The sequence below is a fragment of the Amborella trichopoda genome, chromosome 3 (genome assembly GCF_054954075.1).
Source record: "Amborella trichopoda isolate Santa Cruz 75 chromosome 3, AtrichopodaSantaCruz75HAP2 v2.0, whole genome shotgun sequence".
In the NCBI taxonomy this organism is placed as follows: Eukaryota; Viridiplantae; Streptophyta; class Magnoliopsida; order Amborellales; family Amborellaceae; genus Amborella; species Amborella trichopoda.
In genome coordinates, this window is record NC_142338.1 from 5,872,252 (window position 1) to 5,884,396 (window position 12,145).

Below are 12,145 nucleotides of genomic sequence, written 5' to 3' on the forward strand. Positions count from 1 at the left end.
ACTAAAAAATAATAATGTGGAATGCCGCCCTTCTACTTTACAGCTTCCACACAATAATATCAAAAAGTGGGACATTTAATTCCCACTTATCAAACATGCTCTTAGTTCCTATTGTGGAAAGGACCGGTTTCTATGGGATTAGGCCCACATATGTAGAAATGCGGGCCTATTAATAAATCTATTTTTGAGATGGATTTTTGGACTCAATTTTTAAGGACATGTAACATCTAACATGTAGATCATGAATATGAAAAAATAAGTAAATTTTAAAAATTAGAAATAATAATTATAGTAAAAAAACATTTGGATGGTTAGTTTCCATTGTTTTTAGATGGAACACCTGCTTGCATCCATCTTTAAGAAGGATGCTTTACATTTTTTGGAACCGTTTATGTAGTCATGCCATTCCTTATGGGAATACATCCGATAATGATGCCCATATCCAATGCTGTAGAAAAAGTATAATTTTGGCCTAAGGGAAAATGTTGCTAAACCTCATAGATTGAAGCCCTTGGTTGAGGGACCGGCTCTCACCTTATGGTCATGTTGTTGGGACGTACTAAAAAAAAAAGAAAAAAAAAAAAAGAAAAAGAAAAAGAAAAAATAAAAAAGAAGAAAAAAACAAAAGAAGCAAGGTCAAAATCCACCCAAAAGAAGTAATCAAGAAATGAAATAAGGGCCAATGGCTGGATTCTCTTAATATGAGTGGAAGCAAATAGAATGTGTAAAATATTGTTAGGTAAGATCTGAAATTGGGGAAGATATTGGAAGGTATTCCTTGTAATTTGTCTGAGAACCATAGTTATAATAGTAACAGAACTCAAAGCTTTTCTATAATGAGAAGTTGTGGTCCTATTGACATGCTGAATGGCCAAAATATGGCAAGGAACCAAGAAGTCAGATGTCCAATTTAGGTTCTTGTGATGTACCTTTATGTTATTAATGGGGAAAATAATTATCGGATCGATCAACCTGGGGTACAGATCCAGGGTAGCCTAGACCTAATCGTGTTGGGTCGACCCCATCTGGACGTACTAGTCGGACATCGCGGGTCAGATCTGAGTCTGCTTGACCGACTCGACTGGGTCCTTTTCTTGTTATCTTGAATTTTACTGATTATGTTGAAATTGCATTTTCATTTAATCTGTCAAGCTCATGGTTGGTAGAGAGAACAGTAAATTTTGAGAGACTAGAAAATCCTTCACGAGACGAGCAATACCAGTTTCCACTTAGTTTTGATACTCTTTGTAAACGCAAATTGACAAATTCTCGGTTCTCTGATTCGTAAGTGGTTGTTTGAGGAACGTAGATTATGATATAACTCGTAACAGAAAATACTGTGTTAGGTTAATTTGTTTAAAATTCGAGGCTTCCGGAAAAATGTGTTTCATTTATGCTGAAATTTGTAAACTTGGAGATCCGTATATTAGTCAATTTTAAAGGTTCATTGAAGTTTTAATTTGTGAGGGCGATGTTTGTTAAATAAATGAGATTTTGAAATTACAACTCATCCATGGTTTAACAAAATGGACAGTCTTGATCAAATAACAAGCAAAAACTTTTTGGAAGAGTTGGGAGCATGTTGAAGCTATCTATACATCGGATTGAGCCGTTTCATCATCATCAAAATCTTATCCCAACCATTTAGGATCGGCTACATAAATCCTGTTCTTCCATTCCACTCCATCAAGGGCTAATACTCGCAATCGGACTTTAAGTCACCATATATCTTGTTTAACTACTTTCATTACGTCCTTTTGGGCCATCCTCTTGGCTTTTTAAAGCCTTCTACTTGAACCAAATCTTCATTTTTAATCGGTGTTGTTCTAGGTCAACACTGTACATGACTAGACCATTTAAATCTACTTTCTCTCATCTTATTGCCAATTGGGGCTACTCCTAAGTTTCCTAACATATATTTATTTTGAATTCTGTCTTTTTGTCTGGCCACTCATCCATCCCAACATCTTCATCTCAACTACATTTATTCTATGAATATGTTGTTTATTGACTGCTGAACATTGGGTCCTGTGATGGTTGGTTTTACAACCGTCCTATAAAATTTACTTTTCAGTTCATTGGCATACGATGATCACATAAGTCTCTAGAAGTACATCTACACTTCTCTACCCAGCTCCAATTCTTTGCATGACATCTTCCTCAATCTCTCTATTTTCATAGATTATCAACCTAAGCTATCAAAAATAATTTTTTAGGTGTTCTTTGACAACTAATTTATTGTTTCTACTCCTATTATTACTAAACTTACATTTCATATATTATGTCTTTGTCCAGTAAATTTTAAAACATTTTGATTATTGAGCATCCCTCTGAAGTTCTAACTTTGCATTGACACCCTCTCTAGATTCATCAATCAAAGTTAGGTTATCCACAAACAATATACACCACGGTACCTCATCCTCTAGATGCCTGATTAACTCATTTATAAATAAAACAAATGGATATAGGCTCAACGTTGATGTGATGTATGCTACTGTCATTGAAAACTCACTTGTCTTTGCTAGTTCTCCTCGTACTAGTTAGCACTCATGATTCATGAAATAGATATGACAAAAGTTTTACACTGACTAACAACTTAACACAACCCTCCTCCTTTCGGGCTTGAAACTGGCAATGACCGGTTTAAGACAAAATGGCTAGAGAAAGAAGTGCCTAATGAGGATGAGAGGGGAGAAAAGGGGAGCAAACTTTGGATGGTCAAAAAGGTACTGAGATCTTGTGGCAGCATTTCTTCATTCACTCCATAGAGTAAAATCCAGTATATGAGTACTTTTAGACCCCTGAATCATGGTAATGTAACTTCTCCAATTTAACAATTAACCTAAAAAAATCCTAAGAAAGAAGAAACGGTTTGAAGGCAGCCTATTTGTGCCTCAAAAAAAGATGACCTAAGATATGGATAGAGCCTATCTCCTTTTCTATTCTTCATCTTCTTCTTTTTCTTTTTTTTCTTTTTTTTCTTCTTCTTCTTTTTTTTTTTTTAATTATTATTATTACAGTGATATTTAAGATTGAAATAATTCAAATCCAACTTCTTTGTGATTATCTAAGTGATTCATCGGTGGATCTCAAACTTTTTGATAGTTAAATCATCACGAGTAGCTTATTTGCCTCACGGAGTAAGTGCATAGTTGCTCCTACTGGAGCATACTATGATCGATGGAGAGAGATCATTGACCCCCAAGAGCAAGCTTATAGTTGCTCCCATGAGATCATGCAATATTCAATACTGTGATTTAAAGTTTTCGTATTGGATCGGGAATCAGTGCTACTGAACCCATTCTGTGATAGAATAGGGAATTGTTCATCTGAATTCGCTTGGTTCTGTCAGGGAACCGAACGATCCGGATTAGGCGAATCTCCGAGATCCCACCTATATCAGCATCACCATCATTATTATTATTATCTAATTATTTTTTTCAAATTTTATATCGGATTCATCGACTTGGAACATATTTCTGAAAGGTAGGTTCACTTGGCCATAATGGTCTTTTAAAGGCTAATTTAATATATATAAATATAGGGATTGTATATAATGAGACCATTTACCGTTTAGTATAGGGGAGTCACAATTACTTATAACCATCCGATGTGAAATCTAATAGCTTATGTGTTATAAAGTTTGAGAAATTTTTTTGAACTTTGAGCTTGGTCAATGAGATAAATGTGGCCACACAATTTCACATCCAATAATTAAGATTAATTGTGACAACCTTGTACTGAAGGTAAATGATATTATTCTATACTTTATCATAAATATATATCAAATCTACTATGTCCAAGTAACACAAATAGTATAGATTACAATAAATTTACGTCTACAAATAAAACTACAACCTTATAAAATTTTATATATAAACAAATGACAGAGATGACTCAATTTGTATGCGGAAAAATTAGAGTGGAAGGCTTGGATGGAAGGAAATGAGAGCTTAAGGCTTGTATGGGGAAGAAAAATTCAATCAAGGAAAAGGTTAAGAGTACGGCCAATGCTTTATGGGAAAAAAGTAAACTCATCTCAAAACTCTTTGAAAATTATACTCTGGTGTCGATAAACATTCAAATCGATCATATCGATCTTGATCATTATAGTGGGTATAAAACAATTACAATGTCAAGCCTTAAAAATAAAGGTATAGTATGCATCCGTAGGTGCACCTTCAAATTTTATCATGGTATATAATTTTGATGTAAAATGTTCGTAGGATTATCTCAAAACTATTTTTATATCTAATTATAAAATTTTAAATTTTAAAAATAATTAAAATAAAGTAGATCTATAAACATATGAAAATCTTGAAAATGGACGGTGTAGATAATATGTTGTAAAATACACTATTTTTGAGACTTACAATCTTTTTATTTTTCATGGTCATACATCTTGATGTCGAGATGATCAATCAAAGAGTTTTTCAACATTAAAACTACCTTTTCCGATGGATTTTTGGGGTGCATCTGTAGTTCTACATTATAAGGTTGCACCCTTATATAAACTTTTTCCTAAAAACAAGGTATATTATAACAAATTATCTAAATTATTCATTTTCAAGTATTAATGAATTCACAAGATCTGTATCGTTTTTTGAACTACAAATTTTGTATCGTTTTTTGAGCTACAAATTTCATGATCCGCAATAGAAATAGATTTTTAAACATTTTAGAGATTTTCATGTCAGAATTGTTTTCTAAATAAGATTTTGAAGTGAGGCTTTGCTTTCTTTTTATAAGGTCTGGGCCTCAAAAAAATTACATCCTTCACGCTAGGGCAATTGGGGGTAGGAACTGGGTTGACCAGGCATGTGGACATGATGTGTCGACCTGATTGGATTCAGACATGGACCTGAATTCATCATACCCAAACCCATACTCAATCCAACCCAAAAATTAAACTGTCTATGTATTTAATTATATTTAGATATATTTCATATATTAGGAGCTGAAAATATTAGCAGACCCAGATTTAGACCTGAATAGTATTCGAGTCCAAGATTTGGACCCGGACCTACCGCATCGGTCCTAACTTTTAAACCAGCGTTTTAAAAAACGCCGAGTCGAACCGGACTCGCCCGGTTCGACTCGGAATTCGCGAAAAGGGACCGGATCGGTTGAAAAATCGGAAATCGTCCGGTTCTAGAGAGAACCGGACGATTCCGCACAGTGACTCGCCGATTCACTGTACGGAATCGGCGAGTCCGTACGGATTTTTTTTTTTTTTTTTTTTTTTTTTTTGTAGTAATCCATGATAGATTTTTTTGTAATACTTGATCGATTTTTTTGTAATCCATGATCGAATTGTTTTTGTTTTTTTGTAATCCATGATCGAATTTTTTGGTTTTTTGTAACCCATAATAGAATTTTTTGTAATCCATGATCGAAATGTTTGTTTTTTTTTTTTGTAATCCATGATTGAATTTTTTGTTTTTTGCTTTTTTTGTAACCCATGATAGAGTTTTTTGTAATCCATGATTGAATTTTTTGTAATCCATGATCGAACTGTTTTTTTCTTTTTTTGTAATCCACGATTGAATTTTTTTGTTTGTTTTTTTTTGTAATCCATGATCGAATTTTATGTAATCCATGATCGAATTTTATGTAATCCATGATCGAATTTTATGTAATCCATGATTGAATTTTTTGAAAATTTGTGATTTTTTTTTTTTAATCCATGATCGAATTTTTTTTTGTAATCCATGATAGAATTTTTTGAAAATTTGTGATTTTTTTTTAATCCATGATCGATTTTTTTGAAAATTTGTTATTTTTTTTTTTAATCCATATTATTCAAAGAGAAAATGAGAGAAATGATGATTCTAAGGCCACCCTATCCCAGCCATATTATTCACATATCGAGTCCCAACAGTAACAGTGTAGGGATGAGTACCAAATACTGTAAATTAAATGCTGAATGGCGGTTCATACAGGGAAAAAACATATCAATATTCGCATATTCATTCAAAAACATGAAAATTCTTAATGGAGTACCCTCATTTTTTATTGAATTCCTAAAAAAAAATATTTATAATGAATTTTAAAAATTTTTTTGAATTTTTTTTAAGTTTTATTCTGACCGATTCACCCGATTCTTGATCCGGATAGCCGATTCGTCGATCCGAATCGGTTTTTTGGAAACCCGATCCGGGTCACCGATCCGTTTTTTAAACCATTGTTTTAAACCCATACTCAAATGCGGATCAGATCTACTTTTCGGATCCCAAGTCGGGTTGGGGTCCATTGCGTCCTCTATCGGGTCTAGACTCAGACGGTGGACCGGACAGGTTGAGAGTAGGTCCGGCTTGGATTGTACAGGTTGGTGGGCCCGTGATCATTTCCGTTCCTAGGAGCGAGCAGCTACAAGAGAGAGAGAGAGAGTGGGCCGCAAGCCGACACCAAGAGCATTTCCTTTTGGCGTTTTGATGAGAGGTGAGAGTATGTGTGCCTACGTCAAATAAGTGCGTAAACAGTCTTCTTCTCCAATCATTGTATTCAACGCACTCATCCGACCCTGCCTCCGAGGCGCCGTTAACGGCGCCAACCATGCGGCCACTCGTGAACCATCCATCAAATCCCTCTCTCTCTCTCTCTCATCAGTGTCGCAACCACAGCGTCATAGCATGCGGCCATCCTTCTCTCTACCTTCCAAATGTGCAGTGTCATAGGTGTTTCTACTGTTTCTGCCAAATGATATTATGCTCCCGCGGGAGTATACATTTCATTTACCTTTTAATCCCTCGGATAAAAACCCCCATTTGGGGTTAATTTTTAGGACCCACAATTTTTTGGATGTAACCTTTTCGACCTGTGGATTGACTTCAATAAGAAAATTTTCCTGATTGCATCCTCCAAGCACTTCAAAAAAAATAATACCTCAATATTTAATAGAAACCAGTGGGATCTAAATATTTGAAAAATTAAAATTAAAATATTTTTTTTATTTTGAAAAAATAATCATCTTCAATTCTTAGGCAGGTCCTCAAATTTCAAATAGAAAAAATCTTCCCAAATAGGTCTATTTAAAGAGGGAGCAGATATACACTATCCTCCAACAAGAGCATAATTAACGTTATTGCTTTTTTTTTTCTTTGTTAAGAAATGTGGTCTGTACAACGTGGAGGGCCTACACAAATCAAACTAAGGAGCACCTTCAAGTTGTATCAAAATATATTGTTTCAGTATTGGAAATCTTTAAGATGATTTGATAATTTATTTTTATCTCTAATTATAAAATTTAAAACTGCAAAAAAAAGTGTAGATTGAATAAATCTAAAAACACTTAAAAGTATTGAATAGTAAAGGTCTAAAAAAAGCATTACAAGATACGATATTCCTAAGACTTGAAATCTATTTTTCTTACGTCCATACATCTTAAAGTCGAGATGATCAATTTGAGGGATTATGAGTATTAGAACAATACCTTAATTTTATTGTTTAGAGAGCCTCGGCTCCATATAAACTCTTTCTATAATAATTATATTAAAAAGACATTTGGACCATTAGTTACAATTGTTTTTTAGATGGACCACCTATTTTCATCAATCTTTAAGATAGATGCTTTTTACCTTTGGACTGCATATTCTAGAAATACGGTCCTACCTGCATGAAACAATTGTTCTTCTAAATATAGTTCATAAGTAGATCTATAAACACATGAAAATCTTGAAAATAGACGGTTCAGATAATGTGCTGCAAGATACACTATTTTGCTGACCCCAAATCTTTTTTTATTTTCATATTCATACATCTCGATGTCGAGATGATCAATTAGAGGGTTTTTCAACATCCAAACAACGTTTTATGATAGTTTTGGGATGCACTTTTAGTTCTGCATTTTAAGATTGCAAACTTATGTAAACCTTTTTTGAAAGAAGCAAAAAATTTAGGATATAACACAATGATTTATATTATTGAGTTTTTTACATCGAGGTTCAACTCAAGTGCTCTTTTTTTTTTTTTTTATTATTATGGAAAAATTTTATATAAGATTGCGGCATCTAAACAATCAAATTAAGGTGCATCTCAAAAATTCACTAGAAAAGGTTGTTTCAATGTTAAAAAATCCTCAAATTGATCATTTCAACTCCAAGATGAATAAACATAAAAAAAAAAAATGGATTTCAAGTATTGAAAATAGTGTATCTTGCAATGTATTTTTGGACCGTCAATTATCAAAATTTTTAAGTTTTCATAGATATGCTCGATCTACAATATTTTTGAAGCTTTAAATTTTATAATTAGATATGAAAATAAATTTTCAGGCTGTCACAAAGATTTTTAATATTGAAACAATATCTTTCGACCCTAAGGTGTGCCTTACTTTGATGGTTTAGGGCTTCGGCCTAATACAAACCACACCCTTTTATTATTGTTTAATTTAACCCTTCAGTCTAATATTTGTAACATGAGATAGTTATTCTACTTTCATTTTTTTAGATCTATTAGGGCCGATCTGAAGTTTCGATTATTGAACATCCTATAGTAAGAAGTTGATGTTTGGCACATCGAGTCGTACAACATGTGAAAGTAGAATAACTAACGTTTTGATGTTCCAAACATTGGATCCACCTATGGTGAGTGGTCCGATGTTTTGAACATTGGACTGTGTAGTTAGCAAATGTTTTAAGCATGCTTAACGGCTCAATATTACAAATATCGAACGTCTCAAAACTCAATTTTTTTTTGAAGTCAAGAGTACCCGATATTAGCGATATCGGATAATGCTTAAGTGAAGTTTAGGCCAGTTCGGTGTTCTGAACATCGAACATACCCCTAATATACAAAAAAATAAAAAAAGTAGTTTCATGTTACCAACATTGAACCAAGTGACAAAATTGAAAAAAAAAAAAAAAAGTAAAAAAAGGCATGGGTAAACTGCAATGAAAAAACTCAAAAATTTGGATCAGCACGTAATAAACTATTTATTTTATGGTCTGTACTAGTGGTTTAAAAATCAGCGCGTCGACCCGAAATCACCCGGATCGATACAAGAATTAGCTTGCCCATGCCGATTTGACCCGAAATCACCCGGATCGATACAAGAATTAGCTTGCCCATGCCGATTTCCAAGGTCCTACGCAATATCGAAAACCGGGCAAGTAAATCGGCTAAATATCACCAATTCTCAATTGTAGCCGGTTAGACATATTAACGCGCAACACATCACCCTCGTACCTCCACATGCATGATATTCATCTATTGCGTTCTTATTTATAGAGCATTTTAGTGCTCTCGTCCTTCGATGTGGGATAAAATTAGAGTTACATAACAAATAGCATGTGTATATTTATTACAACCTTGTAAGCATATTGTGACAAATTGGTGGTAGAGGTTAGCTCTGTGGATTTTGGCTTGCGCTTCCCACCCTCGATTCCTCCTTTTCCCCTTTGCGCACAGGAAAAAAAAAAAAAAACGTACTAAAGGGAAAAAAAATAAAAAGAAAAAAATTTGTTGTAAAAAAAATTTAAAAATAGAAGGTAATACAACAAGCTTTTTTGGTAAAAAAAAAGATACATCTTTTTATTTTTCTTGTAAAAAAAAAGAAGTAATACAATGTATTTCTTGTCAAAAATAAAATAAAAGATAATACAAAAAAAAAATACATTACAACATTTTCTTAATTTTTTTGTCAAAAAATAAAATAAAAAGTAATTCAACAAGTATCATATTTTTCTTAGCAAAAAAAAAAAAGATGATACAACAAATATTTGTTGTGAAAAAAAAAGAAGATATTTATAAATACAACAGTAATTTTTTAATACACCCTAGGAATAAATGATTATAGTTAGTTAAGTTGTAATAATACACCTTAGGGCACCGATCCGTTTCTTAAACCACTGGTTCATTCCATTTGAAATCTCTCTCTTTCTACTAACAATCTCTTTTACTAAATTTATTTTAGAAATCTAAAAATTTGAAATTTTGCAAAATTAAAGTGTTCTTTTAAAAATTGGTACACATTCTAATAATTTCTACATTGATAACCAAATCTTTTATTTTATTTATTAATTTTTACATTATAAATCATGTAATGTACTATTTTTCTTACTGTTGTCAATAATACATTTTAAATTTGATGATATTCTAATATATTTTGGATTTTTTATTATTTGTATTATAAAATGTAAACCAACATTTTTAATTTAAGTATATAATATTATAGTTAGTTAGGTTGTAATAATTTGGATTATAGTTAGTTAGGTTGTAATAATTAGGGTTTTTTTAACGGATTAGGGTTTTCCGCCAATTCAAGATTTTAGTGGCCATTTTTTTATCGGTTTAGTCTACTCTTTATTATAGTCCATATAAGATTATATACTTTGTCCATGATAATTCTATGATTTTTCTTTTGTATGATATAAATTTAATGGTTAACATAAGTTTATACAGGGAAAGAATATCTCAATATTCACAGATTGATGAAAAAAATGAAAGTTAACAATGTAGTACCATCATTTATTATTGGATTTCTAAAAGACAACATTTATAATGAATTTTAATAATTTGTTTGGATTTTTTTTTAAGCTTAATCCAACCGAGTCGGCCGATTCTCGATTCGCATCGTCGATTCACCGATCCGGATGGGGTTTTGAAGTGCCCGATCCGGGTCACTGATCCGTTTTTTAAACCACTGGTCTGTACACAATTTCCCCACAAACTAAACAAATAGTTCCTAATATTAAGGTTTAGTGATTACACAGTTGAAATATTTGGTGAGAAAGAAACGACTAATGGTCATTTTCTTTGAGATAATATCAATTTCATGGAGACACTATCACATTTGCGTTTTCTAGGGAGTTTATTAAATGATGACTTGGATCTTTATATATTTAATTAATACCTATCTACAATATTATTGATCAAAGGGTCTTAGTGAATGATGAATGGGTCAACAAAAAATGAAGAGTTTATTTTAGAAAATTATTAAATGACGAATACAATAGTAGAAGGAACTGTTGACCTAAATAAAGGTGGAAGTCATAGATACATTCATAGGATTGGGATATTGTAAGTGAAAGAAAATTTGAGGAGGATGAAGATAGGAAATGCTTTAGGACCGATGGTATCCTGATAGACGTTTGGAAGTGCAACAGGGTATTGAAAAGAAAGAAAATGCTAGACGAATGAATGAAAAACATTATGGTACCTATTAATAAGAACAAATGAGATATACAAAATTGTATGAACTATCGAGGGATCAAACTTATGAGTCACACTATGAAACTTTGGAAGAGAGTTATTGAGTAACAACTAAGGGATGAAACGAGTGTATCAAAAACCTTTTCAACTTTTCGCCAGGGAGCTCAACAATTAAGGCTATTTTACTATTTAGGCAACTTATTGAGAAGTTCAGGGTGAAGGAAAAGACCTCTACATAGTCTTTATTTATCTAGAGAAAACTTATAAGAGAGTCTCCAAGTACTATATTGACTTGGTGAGAGATATGTATGAGGGAGCGCAAACTAGTATGCAAGTAATTAGTGGAGAGATAAGTGAGTTTTCAGTGACAATACGTCCACATTAGGGATCAATGTTGAGCCTATATATCTTTGTCTTAGTTATGAAAGACATAATTAGGTGCTTACAACATGAGACACCATGGTGTGTATTATTCGTGGATGAGACAATTTTGATCGATGAGACCCAAAATAATGTCAACAAAAACTTAGGACTTCGGAGGGAGGGATGCTCTAAAATCTAAGGGTTTTAAAATTAGCGAGACTTACACAAAGTATATGTTATGCAAGTTTAGTATATTAGGAGCAGAGATGAAAAACTAGTTAAGATTGACAACTAAGAATTACAAAAAAGAGCACACTTTCGAGATCTTGACTTGATATTCTTGAAAAATAGAGAGATTGAGGAAATATTGCATATGAAATTAGAGCTGGGTGGGTGAAGTGGAGATGTACAACCAGAGTTTTATGGGATCATTGCATACCAATGAAGTTGAAGGGAAAATTTTATAAGACTACTGTGAGATTGGTTTTGCTTTATAGGGCGGCGAAATGTTGGATAATCAAGAAACAATATAACCATAAGATGCGTATAACTGAGTGGTAAAGACAAAAAGGGATACAATTCGAAATGAATGCTTTTGGGAGAACTTAAGTGTGGCTCCAATAAGGGATAA